The following is a 24318-nucleotide window of genomic DNA, read 5'->3' as shown; positions in this document are numbered from 1 at the left end:
CCCTCTGGGACGTGGTCCACAGAACTCGGTCCTGGTGAACCCAGAGCAGAGCGGTTCTCGTTAGTTTTGGGCCCATCAGACTATCGAGCAGCAGGTCGGGGTGCGGGTGGAGACCCCCTGCTAGTTGGGGACCCCCTGCCAGCAGCAGGAGGGCTGGCTCAGCTCAAAGCCTTACCCCCCACCAGGCAGACCCCTGTGGGGCTCTGCAGGACTCCCTCCCCACCTCCACTCTCCCGATTAAACCACTCTGAGCGAGTGAGACGTGAAGGAAAGAGTTTAAGGGGTGCTCACTCACCCCCCCACCCCCCCCCCCCTTGCTGCTGCGGCCCCAGAGGAAGAAGTAGCTTCCTCTCCCGGACTGGGTTAGTCTCTCTCTCTGTCTCTCTGTCTCTCTCTGTCGCTCTGTCTCTCTCTCTCTCTCTCTCTCTCTCTCTCTCTGTCTCTCTGTCCTCTCTCTCTCTGTCTCGGTCTCTCTCTCTCTCTCTCTCTGTCTCTCTCTCCCTCTCTCTCTCTCTCTCTGTCTCCTTCTCTCTCTCTCTCTCTCTCTCTCTCTCTCTCTCTGTCTCTGTCTCTGTCTCTGTCTCTCTCTGTCTCTCTCTTTCTCTCTGTCTCTCTCTCTCTCTCTCTCTCTCTGTCTCTGTCTCTCTCTCTCTCTGGGTGTGTGTGTTCTCCTAGCCCGTTTCCTCTCCAGCCCCTGTTGTTATTGGAGGCCTCTGGGATGAGGTCATCAGAAGTGAGGGAGCGGAATGCTGGTAGAGATTGCAGGAATTAGTGTGTGTGAGGGGGCCGCTTTAGGTCATGTGACCTGCTCTCTGAAAACTGACATGGTCATCGTGAAGTACCAATTTGACTTGTTTTAAAACAAGTGTTGTCTTAATCACCTCTGAGTTGAGTTTAATAGTATTTAGATGAAGGGATTGACTCACTCTAGGACCCAGTTGTGTGGAGTCTCGGTCTAAAGTCAGAGCGGCCGTTCGGTCGCAGGAGCAGAGAGGGTTTAGAGGTGCAGAGGACAGCAGCTCTCCGCCCGCAGGAGAGAACTCAGACCTCACCTGCTGGCCGTAAGACAGTAAGCCGGTCTGGCCGCCCTTACCCGGGGAAGCAGATTACTGGAGGCTTTAGGACGTCCTCTCCAGCAGCTCTGAAGTACAACAGAACTCAGGGAAACATCCGATTGTTCTGAATGCAGCCTCTGTAGTCTTCATTAGATGATGTTATGGAGGTCAGATAAGGCTGGAATTAATGATCATACCAGTCATACCTGAACATACAGCGGATAGGAACCAGGGAGGGGTTAGTGATGGTGGGGCTGGTCCCAGTGAGGTCCCAGTGAGGCTGGTCCCAGTGAGGTCCCAGTGAGGTCCCAGTGAGGTCCCAGTGAGCTCCCAGTGAGGTCCCAGTGAGGTCCCAGTGAGGCTGGTCCCAGTGAGGCTGGTCCCAGTGAGGTCCCAGTGAGGTTGGTCCCAGTGAGCTCCCAGTGAGGTCCCAGTGAGGCTGGTCCCAGTGAGGTCCCAGTGAGGTTGGTCCCAGTGAGCTCCCAGTGAGGTCCCAGTGAGGCTGGTCCCAGTGAGGTCCCAGTGAGCTCCCAGTGAGGTCCCAGTGAGGTCCCAGTGAGGTCCCAGTGAGGTCCCAGTGAGGCTGCCTCCCGGCAGCGGGCCCGGCCCGCGGCTGATCCTTTAATCCGGCCAGCGGGGCGCGGCAGTGCGTCAGGGAGGCGGTCAGCGGCCGTCATGGGAGTTCACAGTCGGACGGCCGCGTGGAATCCTGATCGGCATTGTTCTGCACGGGGCTCCCGGGAGGGGGGTGTGGGGGGGGGGGGACGGGCAGACAGGCTGCATGTGAGTGAAGGGAGTGTTACTGTTGCGTGCTGCAGGCGGGGGTGTTGTGACGGGACATACCAGTGTGGACCGGCCTCAGAACCCCCCCAGCTCCCACGGAGCTCTGATGAGCATTAGGGGTAGGGTTAGGGTCTGATGAGCGTTGAATCCTGTCATTCTCCTCCTGACGTTCCCCTCCTGACATTCCCCTCCTGACGTTCCCCTCCTGACGTTCCCCTCCTGACGTTCTCCTCCTGACGTTCCCCTCCTGACGTTCCCCTCCTGACGTTCCCCTCCTGACGTTCCCCTCCTGACGTTCCCCTCCTGACGTTCTCCTCCTGACGTTCCCCTCCTGACGTTCCCCTCCTGACGTTCCCCTCCTGACGTTCTCCTCCTGACGTTCCCCTCCTGATGTTCCCCTCCTGACGTTCCCCTTCTGACGTTCCCCTTCTGACGTTCCCCTCCTGACGTTCCCCTCCTGACGTTCTCCTCCCCAACAGGTGGAGGCGTGGCGGAGGAGACGGACCAGATGGAGAATGATGAAGATGATGAAGATGAGGTGTTCACTGTGGAGCTCAACCGAGGCCCACATGGTCTGGGCATGGCTCTGGTGGACGGACTGGTAAGGCTCACTCACTCAACCGATCACTCACTCACTCACCCACTGACCTGTTCACTCACTCACCCACTCACTCACTCACTCACTCACTCACCTGATCACTCACTCACCCGATCACTCATTCACTCACCCACTGACCTGTTCACTCACTCACTCACCCGATCACTCACTCACTCACCCACTGACCTGTTCACTCACTCACTCACCCACTCACTCACTCACTCACCCGATCACTCACTCACTCATTGACCTGTTCACTCACTCACTCACCCGACCGCTCACTCAGTCACCAAATCACTCACGCACCCGATCACTCACTCACTCACTCACTCACCCGATCACTCACTCACCCGATCACTCACTCACTCACTCACTCACCCGATCACTCACTCACTCACTCACCAAATCACTCACTCACTCACCCACTGACCTGTTCACTCACTTACTCACCCACTCACTCACTCACTCACTCACCCGATCACTCAATCAATCATTGCCCTGTTCACTCACTCACTGACCCAACCACTCACTCACTCACTCACTCACCTGATCACTCACTCACTCACCCACTCACTCACTCACTCACCCGATCACTCACTCACTCATTGACCTGTTCACTCACTCACTCACCCAACCACTCACTCACTCACCCGATCACTCAATCAATCATTGCCCTGTTCACTCACTCACTGACCCAACCACTCACTCACTCACTCACTCACCTGATCACTCACTCACTCACCCACTCACTCACTCACTCACCCGATCACTCACTCACTCATTGACCTGTTCACTCACTCACTCACCCAACCACTCACTCACTCACTCACTCACTCACCCGATCACTCACTCACTCACCCGATCACTCACTCACTCACCCGATCACTCACTCACTCACCTGATCACTCACTCACTCATTGACCTGTTCACTCACTCACTCACCTGATCACTCACTCACCCGATCACTCATTCACTCACCCACTGACCTGTTCACTCACTCACTCACCCGATCACTCACTCACTCAATCACCCACTGACCTGTTCACTCACTCACTCACCCACTCACTCACTCACTCACCCGATCACTCACTCACTCATTGACCTGTTCACTCACTCACTCACCCGACCGCTCACTCACTCACCAAATCACTCACTCACCCGATCACTCACTCACCCGATCACTCACTCACTCACTCACTCACCCGATCACTCACTCACTCACTCACTCACCCGATCACTCACTCACTCACTCACTCACCAAATCACTCACTCACTCACCCACTGACCTGTTCACTCACTTACTCACCCACTCACTCACTCACTCACTTACCCGATCACTCACTCACTCATTGACCTGTTCACTCACTCACTCACCCAACCACTCACTCACTCACTCACTCACTCACCCGATCACTCACTCACTCACCCGATCACTCACTCACTCACCTGATCACTCACTCACTCATTGACCTGTTCACTCACTCACTCACCCAACCACTCACTCACTCACTCACTCACTCACCCGATCACTCACTCACTCACCCGATCACTCACTCACTCACCCGATCACTCAATCACTCATTGACCTGTTCACTTACTCACTAGTTTGTAACGGTTGCTGGCGCAGGATTCAGAGAAGGTCCAGTGGGACCTCACGGTATACAGAGAAGTGTTCGGGGCGTCGGCTAATCAGATTAAAGTCTCAGCAGGAGCATTAAGGTCTGGCCAGGTCCCAGACAGACCAGTCTAATCACTGAGGGACCTGATGACCCCATGCTGTGACCGTGGTCCTCGCTGTAGTGTTAACCCTGTTTACATGTTACCAGGAAACCATGTCCCTGTTTATCAGTGAAATGAATAAATCCCCCAGAGTCTCTGTTCCTGGTCCCGGGTCAGCACTCCTAATGCTTTGTGGGTCAGGGTCAGGGTTAAGGGTTAGGGTGTCTGTGGGGGTCTGGACATCAAGCTCATCCGTTGTGTTCCTGTGCAGAGAACCCCTCTAAGGACCAGCGGGGTCTACGTGAAGTCGGTGGTCCCGGGCTCCCCAGCGGCCCGCTGTCTGAAGCTCCGGCCGGGACACCGTATCCTGGCTGTCAACGGCGTCAGTCTGGTGGGCATGGAGTACCCCACGTGAGTCCCCCGCACCAACTAACCCCCAGAGCAACTAACCCCCAGAGCAACTACCCCCAGAGCCCCTACCCCCCAGAGCAACTAACCCCCAGAGCAACTAACCCCCAGAGCAACTAACCCCCAGAGCAACTACCCCCAGAGCCCCTACCCCCCAGAGCAACTAACCCCCAGAGCAACTAACCCCCAGAGCAACTAAACCCCAGAGCAACTACCCCCAGAGCCCCTACCCCCCAGAGCAACTAACCCCTAGAGCAATTAACCCCCAGAGCAACTAACTCCCACAGCCCCTACCCCCCAGACCAACTAACCCCCAGAGCAACTAACCGCCAGAGCAACAAACCCCCAGAGCAACGAACCCCCAGAGCAACTAACCCCCAGAGCAACTAATCCCCAGAGCAACTAACCCCCAGAGCAACGAACCCCCAGAGCAACGAACCCCCAGAGCAACTAATCCCCAGAGCAACTAACCCCCAGAGCCCCTAATTCCTCACCCACCCTGGGACCCCCACAGGGCGGTCCCAGGGTGGAGTGTCTGTGATGAGTGTCTGTGATGAGTGTCTGTGTGATGAGTGCCTGTGTGATGAGTGTGTGTGTCTGTGATGAGTGTCTGTGTCTGTGATGAGTGTCTGTGTGATGAGTGTCTGTGTCTGTGTGGTGAGTGTCTGTGATGAGTGTCTGTGATGAGTGTCTGTGATGAGTGTCTGTGTGATGAGTGTCTTTGTCTGTGTGGTGAGTGTCTGTGTGATGAGTGTCTTTGTCTGTGTGGTGAGTGTCTGTGATGAGTGTCTGTCTGATGAGTGTCTGTGATGAGTGTCTGTGTGATGAGTGTCTGTCTGTGTGATGAGTGTCTGTGTCTGTGTGGTGAGTGTCTGTGATGAGTGTCTGTCTGATGAGTGTCTGTGATGAGTGTCTGTCTGTGATGAGTGTCTGTGTGATGAGTGTCTGTGTCTGTGTGATGAGTGTCTGTGTGATGAGTGTCTGTGTCTGTGATGAGTGTCTGTGTGATGAGTGTCTGTGTGACGAGTGTCTGTGATGAGTGTCTGTGTGATGAGTGTCTGTGTGATGAGTGTCTTTGTCTGTGTGGTGAGTGTCTGTGATGAGTGTCTGTGTCTGTGTGATGAGTGTCTGTGTCTGTGATGAGTGTCTGTGTGATGAGTGTGTGTGATGAGTTCCTGTGTGTGGATTGTCTGTGTCTGTGATGAGTGTCATTGTGATGAGTTTCTGAATTGATTTGATATCAATGTGTGTATGTTGTGTTTATATTTAAAGATCTCATTTGCGGAAAGGTTTTCTATCATTTTTCCAAACCGTATCAACGTAAGCCCTAATCCCGGGCCGGTTCAGTAGGGATGTTCATAGAAACAAGTGCCAAGCACTTACAATCGCTAGGTTAGCCCAAAATAAGGATAAGACGCTACACAATGCCAAGTTCTATTGTTAAGTGGCAGGATGTACAACATACATTAAGTGCGTAAGAGGGGTGTGGGGGTAAGGCGGAGGCTATGCAAAGTCCAGGTGAACGCTGAACAACTGAGTCTTGAGTCTCTTGCTGAAGCTGGTGAGCCGGTGAAGGTGGTGCAATCATAATATAATAATCGTAATGTCTCATGGTCTTACCTGAGATAAAGTGATTGCTGGTAAATCATCTACTGGGTTTCTACTCTCCCCCTCGGTCAGCAGAGCGACACCTCTGTGGCTCTTCAGGGCTGATAAGGACTACTCTGATGTACGAAACCAGAGGATCTGGAACAGAGATCTTCAGTTGTCAATGATCAATGACGGCCCCGAACCGTTAACGGCCCACCGGGAATTCTCCCGACTCTCCCGATTACCACTCCGCCTGTGTGTGTGTGTGTGTGTGTGTGTGTGCGTGTGCGTGTGCGTGTGTGTGTGTAGGCGTTATTCAAAAGCCTGGTAATGTGTATAGGCCTACGTACGGTAGGAATATTCATACTAGTTTAAATAATAAATGTTATAGTATTTCCCATCTTTGCTGAGCAAGAGTTTTGTTCGAAAGTTCAGTGATTGAAACAAATAAAAGCCCGGGCTATTGAAGTGTTACGGTACCACTGTCATGCACCTACCCGATGTCAAGTGGACCGGGTTGAACTCACTGCGGGTCTCTCTTCTTATAACCATCTTACCAAATATATTTTATTACTGTCCTTCTCAACACTCTCTGATCTCACTAAAAGGCTAGCAGCACAAAATCGAGGGATATTTAGAATAGACAAAAATGTGTGATTAATCGCGAGTTAACTATGACATTAATGTCATTAATCGCGATTAAATATTTTAATCACTTGACAGCACTAATGTATAAACATATATCCAACCCTATTATATACAATGGGTTTGATCTCACAGATGCATGCTGGGATTGGGTGTCATCGAGTACAAAATTGAGTTTCCTCTCATTTGTTTATTGGTTCTCTTTCTTTCTCCCTCCCTCCCCCCCTCCCTCAGTGGCAGGGAGCTCATCCGCTCAGCAGGAAACAACCTCAGACTGCTGGTGGCCAGCAGCCACTCCAGGAGGTCCAGCGAGGACACCATGATCACCAAGTGCTGAGGGCTGGAACCATGGGCTGCTGGTGGGGGTGGGGGTTGTGTAGTGGTGGAGGTGGTGTTGGTGGTGGTTCTGCTTGTTCTGCTCACCCTCAAGTGAACTCGGACCCAGCAGAGGAGCGAGAGGGGGTCTGCAGCACGGTCCGCTCCCTAGGGTCCACGTCCGCTGTTAAATGTTCTCCTACTCCTCACTCCGATATCCTCCCAGAAGGAGAGAAGGAGGAGAAGATCTCAGCAGCTGGGAAGGAAAGGAATGAAGGAAGGTAGGAAGGAAGGGAGGGAGGGAGGGAGGACGGTAGGTCGCCTGAGGTCCTCAGCTCTGTTTCCCTGGAAGCTTTTCACTGTATTGTATGTTTTCCATGAAGCTGACTGGGTATGGAACACATGCCTCTGTGTGAGGGCCTCTGAGGAGTTACTGAACCAAAGATTGAACCACAGAGCAGGGGGACCGGGTGGTTCTCAAACCAAGTTCCGACTCGCGCGTCCTGCCTCACATTCGACAACGTCTGCCTGGCGGGAACTCAAAGGCCTCCTGAAGAGCAGAGCGACGGCTGGCCCTCCTAACCCTAACCCTATTTTGGGTCTCCTAGAGCCACTGGCCTGTTGTCACAACCTGAACGGAGCCCTAACCTATCTATAGAGAGAGACACAAACACACGCACACACAGTAGAATCACCAAATATACCTGCCAAAGATATTTATATTTAATTGGAAGTGGGAGCCGATCAATCTTTAGACGTGTTTCTAAATACCTTCTGAAGTGTCCAGGACAGCATATGAAGACTTATGAGCTGTTCTTTTTGGGAGAGAGTTTGTAGAATGATTTTAAAAGAACAAAGCAGTGACTGAAAGACAAGAAAGGAGTGTAAACTGAAAGAGTGTAAATCCTGGAGGTTTCCGGTTCCACAGAAGACCAGCCCTCAGCCAATCAAACGACTGGAATAGAAACATCTGAATCCGGCAGAGTAAACTGGACATGGATGGACCGTGACGATTAGTTTAAGAGTTGGGGTTAGGGTTAACCCTACAACTTGTGTATGGATGCGGTTATTTGAAGCGCTTCCATGGATGGAAATGAAGGCCTATTCTAAGTATTCGGCTGAGGTCTGGTGCAAGACCTTCGTTAAAATACTGTAAGCCTGATACCTGATGAGCATCGAGGCCATCAGAACCATCACAGACACATGGATGCTTAAACAAAGCATCTACAGCAGCCAAAGCCGACGTATTCTTCCTGAAGCCAAGCAAGAAACCAGTTGGACACTTTAATGTCAAGAGAGGCCGAAATATTTGACTGTATTTATCTGTAACAAGCGGTTTAACGCCATACTCTGTCATCGTGAAGTCTGTCATTATCTTTCCATTTTGTAATATTTATATCGCTCCGTATTGTATTATTTTTTTAAACATACTGAATAAATTCAGTCTTTGGAGCTCATCAATTTTTGTTTGTTGTCCTTCTTCCTCACGTTTCTCTCCTTCCCCAACACAGATGTTCACACACGGCGCTTTACGAGCAGAACAGGAGTCTGTTGACAGGCTCGTCGGTGGGGGGGGCGCATGTGTGAGCACACCAGGAAGGGCGTGGCGGCGACCCAGGCAGAGCTCAGCCGCCCGCTGCTGTTTATAGCTCTGTGGTTTAGGGGTTCCACTACTGCTGTTCAACTGCACCCTTAGCCCTGTTCTGCCCCTTAGCCCTGTTCTACACCCTTAGCCCTGTTCTGCAGCCTTAGCCCTGTTCTGCCCCTTAGCCCTGTTCTACACCCTTAGCCCTGTTCTGCCCCTTAGCCCTGTTCTGCAGCCTTAGCCTGTTCTACACCCTTAGCCCTGTTCTGCCCCTTAGCCCTGTTCTGCAGCCTTAGCCTGTTCTACACCCTTAGCCCTGTTCTGCCCCTTAGCCCTGTTCTGCAGCCTTAGCCCTGTTCTGCCCCTTAGCCCTGTTCTACACCCTTAGCCCTGTTCTACACCCTTAGCCCTGTTCTGCAGCCTTAGCCCTGTTCTACACCCTTAGCCCTGTTCTGCCCCTTAGCCCTGTTCTGCAGCCTTAGCCCTGTTCTACACCCTTAGCCCTGTTCTGCAGCCTTAGCCCTGTTCTGCAGCCTTAGCCCTGTTCTGCCCCTTAGCCCTGTTCTACACCCTTAGCCCTGTTCTGCAGCCTTAGCCCTGTTCTGCCCCTTAGCCCTGTTCTACACCCTTAGCCCTGTTCTGCCCCTTAGCCCTGTTCTGCAGCCTTAGCCTGTTCTACACCCTTAGCCCTGTTCTGCCCCTTAGCCCTGTTCTGCAGCCTTAGCCTGTTCTACACCCTTAGCCCTGTTCTGCCCCTTAGCCCTGTTCTGCAGCCTTAGCCCTGTTCTGCCCCTTAGCCCTGTTCTACACCCTTAGCCCTGTTCTACACCCTTAGCCCTGTTCTGCAGCCTTAGCCCTGTTCTACACCCTTAGCCCTGTTCTGCCCCTTAGCCCTGTTCTGCAGCCTTAGCCCTGTTCTACACCCTTAGCCCTGTTCTGCAGCCTTAGCTCTGTTCTGCAGCCTTAGCTCTGTTCTGCAGCCTTTGCTCTGTTCTGCAGCCTTAGCCTGTTCTGCCCCTTAGCCTTGTTCTGCAGCCTTAGCCCTGTTCTACACCCTTAGCCCTGTTCTGCCCCTTAGCCCTGTTCTACACCCTTAGCCCTGTTCTGCAGCCTTAGCCCTGTTCTACACCCTTAGCCCTGTTCTGCCCCTTAGCCCTGTTCTGCAGCCTTAGCCCTGTTCTGCAGCCTTAGCCTGTTCTGCCCCTTAGCCTTGTTCTGCAGCCTTAGCCCTGTTCTACACCCTTAGCCCTGTTCTGCAGCCTTAGCCCTGTTCTGCAGCCTTAGCCCTGTTCTGCACCCTTAGCCCTGTTCTACACCCTTAGCCCTGTTCTGCCCCTTAGCCCTGTTCTACACCCTTAGCCCTGTTCTGCAGCCTTAGCCCTGTTCTACACCCTTAGCCCTGTTCTACACCCTTAGCCCTGTTCTGCCCCTTAGCCCTGTTCTGCAGCCTTAGCCCTGTTCTACACCCTTAGCCCTGTTCTACACCCTTAGCCCTGTTCTACACCCTTAGCCCTGTTCTGCACCCTTAGCCCTGTTCTACACCCTTAGCCCTGTTCTACACCCTTAGCCCTGTTCTACACCCTTAGCCCTGTTCTACACCCTTAGCCCTGTTCTAGACCCTTAGCCCTGTTCTAGACCCTCCTCCAGCCCTGTGTTAAAACACCCCCCCACCCCACCCCCCCCATGTTTAAACCGACCCCCCATGGTGCCCTTTCAGTTCAGCTCTTAATGGTTCATTTCTAAGGGTAGGATAAATGTTTAAACGTGACGGGAGTGCTGAGCTTGAAGACTGATCGCTGTATATGTCTTACATAAATGTTTTGGGGTATTTCTCTAAGTATTTATTTTTGCTGGTTTTGTTGTGAAGACGTGTTTGGATAATTGTTCCCAGGTTAGACTCCTAAAGCAGCACAGCTGGACCTCCATCTCCAAACCTCTGGTTCATCAGAGCCTAGAGAAGCAGTGTTCCCCTGAGCCGCGCCACCCGCCCTCACAGGCAGTGTGGTGGGAGAGGAGACCTCTGGCCCAGTCCTCTGGGCCTCCAGAGAGGCCCCACCCTCTGCTGGATCCTCTGTGGGCAGAGAGGAACGCTGTGTGGGCAACAAGTCGCTGAATCCCTCCCTTCTGGAGCCAAGGGTGGAGCATTTGATTTGACTGAATAGAAATCCATTGACTTCACTTTGACTCTGATAAATGTAGTTCACTTAAAGCAGCTGTGGGTAAGACTTAAGAGCTGTTGGTTGAGGATCATTTGTAAGAAGAATCATCGCCGTCCTTCAGCGATGAGGGAGACCTGATCTGTGGGAACAGTCCTAGCGCTGGAGACCTTAACGTGAGACCAGCGCTCGCTTTATCTGGCCAGAGGCTCTCAGTTGGAGATGTTTGGTCAGCAGTGCCAGGTTGTATTTAGATCGGTGTTTGGACCCCTTGTATTGCATGTTCTCTTGCTTCATGTGCATCAATCACCCAGCTAAATACAACCCCTTAGGTCTGCATGTTGCCAGCTTAATGGTGTCAGGAATAACTGGGTGAACCACAGAGCCAGTTTTGTTAACATTTGTGGCCTGCTCTCCCCACACACTTAGATTGTGTCGCGCTCTGCCCTTTCCTCGGTGCCACCTCAACCAGAGACGTTTGTGAAACAATTCCGCGGTGCAGACAAATGTCAACGCAGTCTGGCGTCGCTGGGCTCTGGGACGGCCTCTGGTCGTCGCGTGGAAGCCTGAAATAAACCTCTGGAACGGATCAGTCAGCGTCAGCACTGCGGCCAGATGGATGTGTTTGTGGTTGTTGTGAGGGCTGCTCTACACCGAGGCATAACAAGGGATGTTGGAGAGACTTCTTCTGGGACATGTCTGGTGGGTCGGGGCCTTGGACCCACTGTGAGGACCCATCAGGGGGTCAACACACACCTGGACCCAAATGGTTAGGCCGTCTTCAGCAAAGGAGCAAGTAAGGCATAGGTTCCCCACGTGTGCAACAGGCTACTGCAGGTATTCCACCAGATGTGGAGGTGGTGGTGGAAATATAGGACTATCACATAATACAGATGTTTCACCATGCTAGAGGTGGAGGTGGTGGAGATGGTGGAGAGGGGGGAGATCAACACCATCAGGTCCACGATGAAGGAGCATTGGAGCACCTCCCCTCTCTCTACCATTTGAGAAGGGAACCAATGAGATCACGGGTAGGGATCCAGTGCTCTGTTTCCACACGAGGTAGTGGTACTGAATAGTCATATCCCTTCCTTCATTTCCTTAGTAAGATAATGATGTTCTCATTCACCGTTTAGTCATATGAAAACTCATATAAACATACATTGTTCTATTAAATTCCACAGTCTGCTTTATTAACATTTTTTCCCCATGAGGTAACTGCTGCCTTATTTACAACTGTATAAATCTCCATTCCTCGTCGTCGTCATGGTTACATCACGATGGCTCATCCTTCCTGTTCTCCTCGGAAACAATGGAGCCGGAAAACCATGACAACGTGGTGACCCCTCCTAGCTGAAGGGCTTACTGAGCTAGCAGAATGGTGGTGGTAGAGATGTGGTGGAGGTGGTGCTGATGGAGGTGGCGGGGACTTCCTGAGGCACCCTCCCACAGACAGGACATCCTGTCTGCCAGGGGCCAGAGACTACAGTCACACACGTTCTTAATAACAGATTCACAACTGCTGCTGCTCATTCTATGAAGATCGGTCGTACAAAAAGTGCAGCAAAACTTTGAAGAATGGAAATATGGAAGAATAAATTTGATTCTCGAAATATTCTCAGGAAACTTCTTGAGAATGTTCTTAGAAGAATGAGTCCAGGATGGATGAGGCCGGAGGTTGGTCTCACTGACGCTGGGTGAGAGTGATGAGGTACGGTGGTAGAGAACCAGACGGACAGACACACAGACACACAGCGAGACACCGTCAAATACCAGACTGGGACTCCGCTCAGGACAGGAAGTCGATTCCAGGAAGTCTAATCTATGCACTTATGAGAAGGCTCACGATGCAAGGGTTAGCTACGCTCACAAAGCTAGGGTTAGCTACGCTCCTGATGCTAGGATTAGCTAGTTGTGTGACGAAGCTAGCAATGGCTTCCCATGAACCCTGACCCACACGCGGCCCGCTTCATTCTGTTCCTCCCATGTTTGTCGGCTGCATGTCCGGCAGAACCAGAGATCTGAATTTTGGATTGAAATCAGCAAAGCAGAGACACAAAACAAACACCTTGCAGACCATGAGAGAACGCTGAGGACCAGCAGGGAGGAACGAGGATATAAGAATCCGCAATGAGGAGGAGGTGATAAATACTGTGCAGTACTACAAGTGGAATCCTTATCCTCATAGTAGATCCAAACAGACCCACACTCTCAGCAAACAAACAGCAGTAAACCAAGTATACACTATATCAACTCCTGATGAATAAATATGAGATGAGATGATTATTATGAGATAATAATGCAAATAAAACCTGGTCCATCCTAAATTAAAAGCAGGGTGCAGGTTAGGCCTGGCAGTCTGAATCGTGTGTCTCTCCCATGGAAATGTTAACAATCTAATATCAGAAAATAAGAAAATACATTTATCCGGTGCATATATTTTGTTTTATTATCGACTAGAGTCGTATAACAATTTCCTAAAGTCCTATTTAAAAGAGAAGTCTGATCCGTATAGTAAACCAATAGCTCCTTCCTAGACACAATAACAATGAGTGAACAACGTACGGTTTGGTTTTAGCGCCATCTAGAGGATAAGTAGAGCATGTCGGATGTTTCGCCTGCTTGGCTCTATTGAATTGCATTGTAAGTTTCCAGCATCTATCTTTTGTAACTGCATTAACTGTAACCTCACATGGAGCGTTCAAGCGACGCGGATGTGAAAGGAAAGAAATCCCTCTAAAGATGATTGTTCAAGGTGTCCATGCGCCCTCTGTCCAGTAGATGTCCTCGTTCAGCCACGATCCAAAGAGACGGATTGGAAATATCGCGCTAATGTCTAAAGTTTGCATAAAGAAAAAGCAGATTTTAAATTTGTCTTCGGAATTGTATGTTTGATATTTTGTATGTGGTTGATATTAACTAAAGTAATTTATCTTAAAGTAATACACCAACTTGTTTAGTTAGCCATGCCCTATTATAATCACAGCACGCTTGAAAACATGCATTTAGCTTTTTCTTCAGCTATTTTTATTATTATTCTCTACGTTGATCTCTTAATCGGCATTGTCGGTTCTAATATGAATACGTATTTCCGTGGGCGTTAAATAGTGATAAGTCCCGTCCTGCACGGTATCATTGAGCTCACGCCCCTTCTTGTCCTCCCCTCTCTGGGTCCCAGGGTGTCGCTTCACCCCCAGGGTGCGCTGCACCCCAGGGTGTCGCTGAACCCCAGGATATGGCTGCACCCCAGGGTGTCGCTAGCCTGCACCCCAGGGTGTCGCTGAACCCCAGGATGTGGCTGCACCCCAGGGTGTCGCTGCATCCCTGGCTGCCCGCGCCTCTGCGCCCCGTGACGTCACCGCATAGCCGCGCTGGACCCGAGACGCATCTCGGTCTGAACTCAGTCAATAACGGGCGCTGTTTGAATATAGGCGCTGTTTGAATATAGGCGCTGTTTGAATATCGGCGCTGTTTGACTATAGGCGCTGTTTGAATATAGGCGCTGTTTGAATATAGGCGCTGTTTGACTATAGGCGCTGTTTGACTATAGGCGCTGTTTGAATATCGGCGCTGTTTGAATATAGGCGCTGTTTGAATACAGGCGCTGTTTGAATATCGGCTCACTCTGATATTTTCTGATCCCACTGATTGTTTGAATGGCGGACGCCACTATGGAGAAATACAGAAAGAGAGCATCTACAACCTACGGGTCCGCAGAACACACCGAAGCCGCTGACAAAACGGGTGAGAAATGAATGTTTATTTTTCGTTAATAAATATGTGTATGTATGTACGTATGTATGTATGTATGTATGTATGTATGTATGTATGTATGTATGTATGTATGTATGTGTGTATATATATAACGCTATATATAGCCCTATATTTAAATATTTATATAGAAATGTATATTGGTTTATACAACTATTCAAGATCCAAAAATATAAAGCGCAAAGCACATTATAGGGCCTTTCGAAGTTTGTGAAAGTGTCCAATCTTGTGTTCCCGTGAAGACGTTCAGTTATTCATTGTCTGCATTTCATCTAAAGCCAGGTATCAACAACAGGCCGACAGTCACCTTCAACATGGAGTTGATAGAACCAGAGAATACTTCATAAAACAGTCCTGGTTAATGCAACCTTTAACACAACACTGCATTATCTACCAGCGACTCACCCACTATTAGATCCTTCACTCTATACGTACCATTCACTTTACATGTTTTTAAAGAAGACTCCTGTAGTTTATGAAATGGTATCACAGAAATGTAAAATAATAACCTAAAATAATTCAAAAAACACCTTGTAGTCGCAAGACATGAGGCAGCGGAGACGTTCAGAGATAAGGGGAACATAGCGAACGAAGGGGAGGAGATAAAATCCTGAGGAAACAAGAGCTTATTGGGCCGTGTGTGTGCGTTTGTGTGTGTGTGTGTGTGTGTGTGTGTGTGTGTGTGTGTGTGTGTGTGTGTGTATATAATACTGTGCAGAGGTGAATAAGGGTTTTGTTTCCACCCAATGGCTGAGTGATTATGTGAGTGTTGATGTGTGCGCTTTCATGTGCATGTGCGTGAGTATGATTGTGTGTGTGTGTGAGTGTGTGTGTGTGTGAGTGTGTGCGTGTCTGTGTTTGATTTCGTGTGTGTACGTGCGCATCTCGTCTGAATGATTCCTCGCCAGTCAAGGTCCACTCATGAGGACCCAGACCACCACAGAGTCTAACCCTAACCCTAACCCCCCTAGACCAGCGGCTCATCTCCCCGTTCTGACGCAGGACGCTGGCGGTGATGAGGTTAGTTGGTTAGGGTTAGTTTGGTGATGAGGTTAGGGTTAGGGTTAGTTTGGTGATGAGGTTAGGGTTAGGGTTAGGGTTAGTTTGGTGATGAGGTTAGGGTTAGGGTTAGTTTGTTAGGGTTAGTTTGGTGATGAGGCGTTCAGTCAGACATCGCCCCCTGCTGACATCACACCGCAGTCCAACCAATAACTCTTTGTTTTGTTTATCAGAAACTTCATCATCGTCATCACCATCATCATCATCTTCGTCGTCTTCATCTTCATCTTTTCCATAACAACAATATTAATAATAATTGACGGTAAATAACATTGTTGTTATGAAAGATGATGATGATGATGCTCATCATCCTCATGATGAAGGTGCTGCAGGGCTGGTAAGAAGAGCCTCACCCTCTTTTTCCCTCTCCCTTGTCTCCCAGTAATGCTGGAGTTCACTGGTCTACGACCAGTATGACCCCCCCCCCACACACACACACACACACACAGCTGCAGGCCTCCTTAATGAGACAGCGCTTCTCTGGTTTAATTAACAAGCGCTAACACAACTCATTATAGATTCACATGAACTTGCCTGTGAAGGATCTTCACACCACTGAGTTTCCTGCACTATGAGTCATCACCATCATCAGCACCACCTTCGTCTTCGTGGCCGTTCTGCCAATTTCCTTCTATTCAGGGTTAGGTTTAGGATTAGGGCTAGGGTAAGGGCTAGGGTTAGGGCTAGGGCTAGGATTAGGGCTAGGCTAACCCTAACCCTCACCTCCTATTCATCTCCCTCCTCTCCGCGAAACACTTTTCATTTTTCTCTCATTCTCTTTCTTTAACGTGCAGCCATATTTATCAGAAGAAGCGAGCAATTTCCCAGTTTGAGCAGTTGAACCAAGTTCCCAATACATCACATCCCTGCTACTCCAGCAGAAACAGATGAGGAGAGGAGACGAGAGGAGATGAGGAAGAGAAGAGAAGAGAGGAGGAGACAAGGGGAGGAGACGAGAGGAGGAGAGGAGAGAGGAGGTGAGGAGAGGAGGAAGAGAGGAGAGGAGGAGACGAGAGAAGGAGAGGAGGAGACGAGAGGAGGAAGAGAAGAGAGGAGAAGAGGAGGAGGAGGAGAGGAAGAAAAGAGAGGAGAGAAGACGAGAGGAGAGGAGAGGAGGAAGAGAAAAGAAGAGAAGAGAGGAGGAGACAAGGGGAGGAGATGAGAGGAGAGGAGACGAGAGGAGGAGAGGAGCAGGAGGGGAGAGAGGGGAGGAAGGAGAGAGGAGAGGAAGAGAAGAGAGCAGAGGAGGAGACAAGGGGAGGAGAGAGGAGAGGAGGAGACGACGAGGAGACAATAGGATAGGAACATCGTTCTCCAGTTCAGATGAACCCCAGCGCTTCACGTTGGTTCTCTTCAGCTCTGTAGCGTTTTAAACACTACAGAGCTGCCCGTACCATCTTCTAAAGACCTGCTGTTTAGAGACCATTAGGATTAAGTAGCAGGTCTTTAGACAGTGGTACCAGTAGCTCTGTTTAAAGACCATTAAGATTAAGGAGCAGGTCTTTAGATAGTGGTACCAGTAGCTCTGTTTAAAGACCATTAAGATTAAGTAGCAGGTCTTTAGACAGTGGTACCAGTAGCTCTGTTTAAAGACCATTAAGATTAAGTTGCAGGTCTTTAGACAATGGTACCAGTAGCTCTGTTAAAAGACCATTAAGATTAAGTAGCAGGTCTTTAGACAGTGGTACCAGTAGCTCTGTTTAAAGACCATTAAGATTAAGTAGCAGGTCTTTAGACAGTGGTACCAGTAGCTCTGTTTAAAGACCATTAAGATTAAGTAGCAGGTCTTTAGACAGTGGTACCAGTAGCTCTGTTTGAAGACCATTAAGATGAAGTAGCAGCACCTTTAGACAGGTGAGGAGGGGGGAGCCAATACGACACATAGGACACGCCTACTCGGTATTAAAGCAGGGCCTGGAGCCAACGAGATCAGAAACATCCGGCAGTCCATACTAGGGAGTTAGGTAGAGAGGCCTGCTGTTTGTCGCTCACACGCGTGCCATACAATTCCCCTCCTTTTGCTTCATAGTTACCATACCGAAATACTTTAACAAATAAAGTGAGTTCAAAGCGATCCTGATTAGACTACTTTCTTCAAGATCGCAACAAAAGTTAAAGTAAAAACAAGTGTTATCTGTATTATGTTATTTCGTCTTTGGCAACATGAGCCACCTGCCTGGCCACCTGCCAGGCAGGTTTTTTGAAACCTGCCTGGCAACGGACAATCGTGTCGATGACGTTATGTTTCGAACGCGGGTTACGTAGGTGGTACAATTTTCGGCCCCGGTACAATTTTGGTGTGACAGTACCCGTAGCTCTGTTGAAAGACCATTAAGGAGCAGGTCTTTAGACGATGGTACCAGTAGCTCTGTAGTGATGGTATAGACGTGTGTTGCATGAGTCTTAGAACAAATGTGTATTTTCCTCGGGCAGGTGTGATTCAGTCCTCAGTACGGGAATGATAACGAGTATCCCTTCGTCCCCCGACCGTTCATCCTAAAGCTGTACATCGGTTTTCTGTTCAGAACATTTGGTTTCTGTCTCCCGGGGAGCGCAGTAGCATTCTGCCTCCCGTTACCGTGGCAATGTTTTGATGACAGCACTGGGTACGCACGGCGCATGGCGAGGTGTGGAGGGATGGAGGACACAGGAGGGCATCTGATTGGCTGAGCAGCAGCGGGCCTTCTCTCTATGGAATCACAGGGAGGAGGTCTGCTCCTTGGAGGCACGAAGGCAAGGAGTCATGGAGGAGAACTGTAAAGATCATCCAACGCAGGGTGGAACCTCCTCAGTGGACGGAGAAGGAGTAAGGCTGTTGAGGAAGGTTCTCAGGGCTGAGGCTCAGCAGGAGAGGGTTGAGTGGAGTAGGAAGTAGAGGATGAGTCTTCCAAGAATAATGACCTCTCCTTTTATGTATTTATTTATAGATGGACAGATAGATATTGATCATAGCATTACATTGTTTTCACATCTGAAATAGATCGTTTGTTTTGATCCAAACATCCATTAAGTCCGGAGTTTATTCTGATCAGAGGACATCTGAGTGTTAACAGCCTGAATGTGCGATCATAACGTAACACCAAGTGAATGGAGAGCAATCACAGCGTAACACCAGGAGAACGGAGAGCGATCACAGCGTAACACCAAGTGAATGGAGAGCGATCATAGCGTAATACCAAGTGAACGGAGAGCGATCACCGCGTAACACCAGGAGGACGGAGAGCGATCACAACGTAACACCAGGAGAACGGAGAACGATCACAACGTAACACTAGGAGAACGGAGAGCAATCACAACGTAACACCAGAAGAACGGAGCGCGATCACAACGTACCAGAAGGACGGAGAGCGATCACAACTTAACACCAGGAGGACGGAGAGCGATCACAACGTAACACCAGGAGGACGGAGAGCGATCACAACGTAACACCAGGAGGACGGAGAGCGACCACAACGTAACACCAGGAGGACGGAGAGCGATCACAACGTAACACCAGGTGTTCTGACTGTGACCTTGAGTGACTCACCCTGTGTTGACAGTTTCTATGGTTACCACTACAGCGTGATGACGTCAGGGGGCGCGGGGAATGCTGGGGAACACATTGGTTGTTGTGTGTGGTTCTTGATTAATAAAAGCTAACGGGTGCTACACCGTGACTGTTCACAGTCTTCCTCATTCATGCACATCTACATGGTGTCAGAAGTGAGCCGAATCTAATCTAAGATGGCACAAGGACTCCGCTGGATCGAGCCGCTCGTCTTTAACGAGGATATTGCTCAAAACTGGGAGAAGTTCAAGCGGGAATGGCATGTCTATAGCAACGCCGGGCTGACGACGGCTAGTACGAAAGTGAAAACCTACACGTTTCTCAACCTCGCCGGTCCGGAGGCACTGGATAAACTCGACACGTTTGATTTTGTGGCCGGCGAAGATCGCGAGGACCCTGACGTGCTGGTAAAGAAATTTGAGGAGCTATGCCTGCCGGTAAAGAACGTAATTATGGACAGACATGCATTCAACACAACTGACCAGAAATGGCACGAGTCAATCCAGTCAAACGTTTCCACGTTGAAAGTAATGGCCAAGAAATGTGACTTCGGGACTCTACATGATGAACTGATTAGAGACCGTTTGGTCTGTGGTATTCACCGTGACACTGTCCGTGCACAGCTTTTGAAGGAAAAGAAACTGACTGTAAATTCGGCCGTTGAGATCTGCATGCTGCATGAACAATCTGAGATGGGCAACTACTAAAAAAGGAAGCAGAGGTGTGCACAGTGCAATTCGACCCATGCACAAACTGTGGTGGCCAACACGCACCTGACAGAAACAGATGTCCAGCGCTCAACAAGCGCTGCAACACGTGTGGAACAATGAACCACTTCTCTAGATGCTGCAGATCAGGCAGACCGCTTGCCCCCAACAGGCCGGGGCAGGTTCCGCCCCCCGCTGCACGCAGGGGCAGATACACACACGTGAGTGAACCTGACACGCAGCCACTGCAGGAGCCAACTGATGTGTTTCACTGAGAGACTGTAGAAATGTTTTACTGTGAGAGCATAGACAAGCCAGAGGATGTGCATGAGCAAGATTAAATGTTTGCTGAACTGTCTGCATGCAGCACTGGCAGGCAACTGACTGTGAAGATTGACACTGGCGCCAAATGCAACGTCATATCCAGGGCTCTTCTACAGCACATTGATCCTACTGCTCACATCAATCTCAGCAAAAGAGCAAATCTTGTAGCCTACGGAGGTCATATAATCCAGTCTCTTGGTGCGGCAGACATGGCCTTTAGCTGCGGTTTGCTGCGATTCCAAGTTGTGGACAGAAACGTCAAACCACTTCTGGGTCTCAGAGACAGTGTCAGACTCGGCTATGTGACTTTTGGACCAGAGGTGCATGCCGTCATCCAGCAGGGAGCGCCAGGGCTGACAGAGTACAAGGACCTATTCGACACCAGCAGCATTGGCAAGCTGCCTGTGGTGTATCACATGCGCCTGGATGACACAGTGCACCCCACTGTATGTGCTCCAAGACGGGTGCCACTGGCCATGAAGGACAATATTGTGACAGAACTGCATAGAATGACCCGACTGGGAGTCATCACGCCAGTTCAGGAGCCCACTGAATGGGTCTCAGCCATGGTGGCTGCGAGCAAATGAGATGGTAGCGTGAGACTATGCATCGACCCCGTCAACCTCAACAAAGCCCTCCTCAGACCCCACCACCCACTGAAAACTGTGGATGAGGTGATCGCTGACATGCCTGATGCCAAACTGTTCTGCATTCTGGATGCTGAGTGTGGCTTCTGGCAAGTGCCGCTCAGCAGAGTCCTCAAAACTCACCTACCTTCTGACTCCTGTGGGCCGCTATGCTTTCCTACAGATGCCCTATGGCATCACCACGGGGAGTGAGGTGTTCCAAAGGTGCATGGAGCAGCTTGTGTGGACAGCCGTGTGCAATTGTGATCGATGACATCTTGGTGTGGGGCCGCTCGAGAGAGGAGCATGATCTACGTCTCCGCCAAGTCATGGACAGGATACGGGCTGTCAATCTCAATCTGAACCCTGAAAAGTGCAGTTTCAGGGTCACTGAGGTTGCTTATGTCGGTCACCTGCTCACCGATAATGGTGTTAGACCCCGACCCTGCCAAGACCGCTGCCGTCTGCCTGATTCCCCCGCCAGAGGACAAGCGCAGTCTCCAAAGGTTCCTGGGCATGACCAACTACTTGGCCAAATTCATACCAGACTACAGCGAGGCCACGGCACCCCTGCGCGAGCTGTTGCGCCAGGATGTAGACTGGTGCTGGCTGGAGCTCCACACAGCGGCGTTCACAAAGCTCAAGGAACTTATCGCAGGTCCCCCGGTGCTGTGGTACTTTGATGTGCACCAACCTGTTGTATTGTCAGCTGACGCTTCACAACACGGACTGGGTGCTGTCTGCCTCCAAAACGACAGGCCGGTGGCTTTCGCTTCAAGGGCCCTCACAGAGACTGAGTCATGCTACGCTCAGATTGAAAAAGAGCTCTGGCCCTTGTCTATGCCTGCAAAAAATTCCATCACTACATATATGGACGGGCTGTGACTGTCGAGACTGACCATCAGCCGCTCATTACCATACTACAGAAGCCGCTTCTCACAGCCTCTGCATGCATCCAAAGGATGATGCTCCGCCTGCAGCGTTACAACCTCAACGTCATCTACAAGAGGGGCAGGGAGCTCTACGTCGCTGATGCTCTCTCCCGTGCACATCTGCCCTCCACTGACCAAGCTGAGGAGGTGGAGGAGTATGAGGTCATGGTGGTGGACGTCCTCTGCTCACACAGGGTTGAGGAACTGAAGCGTGAGACGTTGGCTGATCCAGTGTGCCGGCATCTCTCTGAGGTTGTTGTTGCAGGCTGGCCCGATACATTTAGGGAGGTGCCACGTGACCTGAGGCCGTTCTACGCCATGAGAGAGGAACTCACGAGTGACAGTGGTTTGCTCCTCCGTGGACGGCGGTTCATCATTCCACACTTCCTCCAGCGCTACTACATGCAACAGCTGTACCAGGCCACCCTGGTCTCAAGGCCACAAAGCGCACGGCCAGGGAGACGATTTTCTGGCCGACCATCTACAGTGATATTGAAAGAGAAGTTTCCAGGTGTGCCCCCTGTAATGCTCTCAAGCCACACTAGCCTAAGGAGCCCCTTCAACTGCATGACATCCCTGACCTACCGTGGTCCCTCACCGCAGCAGATGTTTTTGAGTGGGAGGGAAAGGAGCTGGTGCTTGTTGACTCTTACTCTGGCTGGTTCGAGATAAACCGGCTCCCGGGCACAACAAGTGCCACATTGGTAGCCAAGTTTAAACGCCACTTTGCTACTCATGGAGTGCCACAGCAACTCATGACAGACAATGCTGCTTACTTCACAAGTAGGGAGTTCCAGGAATTTGCTCGCAAGTGGGATTTCTGTCATGTCACCAGCAGTCCGCTGTACCCTCATTGTACCCTTGCGGAGAGGGCTGTGCGCTCGGCAAAGCACCTGCTGGAGAAATGTGCACGAGATGGAACGGACATAGATGCAGCTCTCCTCAGCCTACATAACATGCCTAGGGACGGGCTGCCATCACTAGCTCAATGCCTGCTTTCTTGGCGCACCAGGGCTTTTATTCCCATGACAAAAGCCATGTACTCACACAGAGTGGAGACACAGGTCCAAATGGCCCTGACACAGGCGAGATAGAGATGAAAGGCCTACTACGACAAATCAGCTAGGCCGCTGGCTCCATTGCGAGCTAGGCAGACAGTCAGAATGCAGACATAGAGAGGACATGACAGGCTGGCAACAGTGCTAGGGGCAGCACCACAACCCAATAGTTACCAGGTCAAGGCTGGGGATGCTACATATGTCAGGAACACCTGAGACCTATGTTTCTGAGTCCACGGCAGGGGACCCACCTGCTGTTGTTGCTATCACACATCCATGAAGCCCACAACATGACAGTGTGGGACCAGAATTGTCACAGGGACAGCGGCCTGTGATTGTTACTAGCTCAGGGAGCGCATCAAGACCCAGCTCTCTCTACAAGGACTTTGTCACAGACGAGCTCTGTGATGTGCAGGCACACTGACTTTTGACCCCTCCTCATGTTTCAGCCTGTTCTGGCTGTGTGGACTGTTGGACACTCTTTCTAAAAAAAAAAGGTAACTAAAAAATAAATCAATAGAACCAGGGGGAGGACAACAGATATATGTTACATGTTCTGCATTAGATGCATGTATACCACGGATGGTGTTTCGTTATATGCAAGTCTGTGCTATTTTTCTGTTATGTGCTTCGTTGACATATAACTTAAGAAGGGGGATGTAGACTGTGTTGACAGTTTCTATGGTTACCACTACAGCTTGATGACGTCAGGGGGCGCGGGGAATGCTGGGGAACACATTGGTTGTTGTGTGTTGTTCTTTGTTAATAAAAGCTAACGGGTGTTACACCGTGACTGTTTACAGTCTTCCTCATTCATGCACATCTACACCCTGCATCTGCGAGTTCAACATAATAAATTAAGAACAATCAAAGAATTTTTTGAGGAACAGTTCACTGGTTCATTGAACTGTAGGTGCACTCGTGTGTACGTGAGTGCACATATGTGTGCCTGTGTGCGCACATGTGTGCGTGTGCTTGTTTGTGCGTGTGTGTGTGTGCGCGTGTGTGTTTGTGTATGTGTGTGTGTGTGTGTTTGTGTTCAGGACTCAGGTGTGTCCATGCTCCTCTGGTAACCCCCCCTCTGCTCGCCGACTTCTCCATCACCGCGGAAAACATCGAAGGCCAGCTCTTCATGTCATGGCTTGGTACACAGGAAACTAGGGTGACTCAAGTGCGAAGCAAAAACAGGATTGGTGTAAGGTATTTATTCCTCATTAATAAAGTTCCAAAAGCTCAGAAGATCCAAAACACAAAACACAAAGTCCAAGTAATCCAAAAGGCAAAAACACAATCAAAGTAAATCCAAAGGGTAATCCAAAACTCAGAGTATGGGAACAGTCCAGGGTCAAACAACAAGAAATCCAAAACGTAGAGTTCAAGACCAAGGTCTACTCACATGGGTTCAGTGAAGACTCAACAGAGACAGAGTGAAAGAACCAG

General features: G+C 50.3%; 1 pseudogene across 1 annotated transcript in view; it reads left to right on the top strand.

Annotated features, from left to right (window-relative positions):
* LOC307082596 (ras-interacting protein 1-like) overlaps nt 1-7343 on the top strand; it is a 10020-nt pseudogene extending 2677 nt beyond the window's left edge. Inside the window, exons 4-7 of the transcript XR_013812814.1 lie at nt 1874-1957; nt 2318-2439; nt 4427-4566; nt 7033-7343. The product of XR_013812814.1 is annotated as a ras-interacting protein 1-like (transcript). The remainder of the gene's footprint in view (nt 1-1873; nt 1958-2317; nt 2440-4426; nt 4567-7032) is intronic.
* Nucleotides 7344-24318: the final 16975 nt, after the last annotated feature.

The sequence above is a fragment of the Pollachius pollachius genome (genome assembly GCF_949987615.1).
Source record: "Pollachius pollachius genome assembly, chromosome: 11".
NCBI lineage: Eukaryota > Metazoa > Chordata > Actinopteri > Gadiformes > Gadidae > Pollachius > Pollachius pollachius.
The sequence above is the reverse complement of the archived record's forward strand: the minus strand, read 5'-3'. Positions and strand labels throughout refer to the sequence as shown.